This window comes from Micropterus dolomieu, linkage group LG09 (genome assembly GCF_021292245.1).
Source record: "Micropterus dolomieu isolate WLL.071019.BEF.003 ecotype Adirondacks linkage group LG09, ASM2129224v1, whole genome shotgun sequence".
Taxonomy (NCBI): domain Eukaryota; kingdom Metazoa; phylum Chordata; class Actinopteri; order Centrarchiformes; family Centrarchidae; genus Micropterus; species Micropterus dolomieu.
Genome location: NC_060158.1, coordinates 27871969 through 27873463, shown reverse-complemented (window position 1 = coordinate 27873463; position 1495 = coordinate 27871969). Strand labels below are relative to the sequence as shown.

At 35.9% G+C, this 1495-nt stretch overlaps 1 pseudogene; it reads right to left on the bottom strand.

Annotated features, from left to right (window-relative positions):
* Positions 1-571: 571 nt before the first annotated feature.
* LOC123976041 overlaps positions 572-1495 on the bottom strand; it is a 13052-nt pseudogene continuing 12128 nt past the window's right edge.

Below are 1495 nucleotides of genomic sequence, written 5' to 3'. Positions count from 1 at the left end.
TTCTAATATGGAAGTCAGTGGGTCCAGTTAACTGTTCGGTTACTGACATTCTTCAAACATCTTCCTTGTGTCCTGTAGAGGAAAGAAATTCATACAGGTTTAAAACAACTTGAGGGTGAGTAGATGAGGACAGAATTTTCATTTTGAAGTGAACTATCCTTTTAACAGTACAGTGTGAACATAATATTGAAACATTTTAACACTAACATTACAGGTCACAAGCATGACCATCTGACCTCAACTTGGCATAATACCTTCACAGCGTGTGTGAATATTTTGAAACATCTTTAGTCAAACATCTCACTGATCTCACCTACTGACCAGTTTTTAAAGTGCAGCTTCATAGCAGGTCTATTTTGTGTGTATAAAATATAATTACTTGTTCACACCAGGAAGTATGACCTGTGTACAGTATAAAACATGACAAGGATAAACCATTACAACACCCTGAATGTCCAATTATGTCCAATATAACATTGGACATAACACCCATTATGTCCAATGTATAATGATGTTGAACAGACAAAGAAAACAGCTGTTCACAAGTGCAGTGACAGTCATGTCTGAGTGCCTAGGCAAGGAGTTTGTTTTTCAGGGTCATGAACTTGGGGCTTGGTTTTGGGCGCAGTGTGTCAAGTCCCACGAAAAGTCTTTGAAACACCTCAAATGTTTTGGAAAGCTTGGATGGATACTCGAGATTAAGTGCATATGTCAACCCAAGCAGGAAGCAGCATGCTTTGGCCAGGTTTCCAAGATTGGTAAGGACTGGTATTCCCTCAATGATGATTCCTACTGCATCTGGCTCACGGCAGACATAGATGCTCATGTTCTTAATTTTCAGGTCCTCATGAACAATGGTCTCTGCGGCCCCCTTTTGAGATACAAGATAAAGTATTTAAGACAAACAATCTCATTTATTAAGAAAAATAAATAAATGCATAAATAATCCACTACCTGCCAAATGCTGGTTCATTCAGTTCACATTAAAGGGAAACGCTTGCCAAAATTTAACCTAGGCTATTTTTGTTAATCTACCAGAGTCATTCTTTCTTGTAAAAGCATAATTAGAATGGAAATGCCACTCTCAAGATAGACTTTTTTCATATGAAGTCGAAATGCCTTCAAATGGGAGTGCTAGGGGCACTACAATGATGGCATAAAAATCACTATTTTTAAAACACTAAGAAGGCTCAACACAACATGAAACTGTACTTGAATGAATAAATTATTTTTGTTGGTAAATTCACTCCAACCCTGTAATTACTGTAGGTCTGTATTATTTTTTCTTTTTTATTCATTATAATATATTAATAGTAATAACACGAGACAATTTAGAAAAAAACTGGCTAATTAACAAAAAAACAACAAAACAAAAGAAAAACCACCCAGATAAGCACGATGCTGAAAAAACTGAAAAACAAAACCACTCAATTGATTAATATCGTACCTTAACTTTGTAACCAATTTTTCCCTACCTGTATCAGATCCATCAACA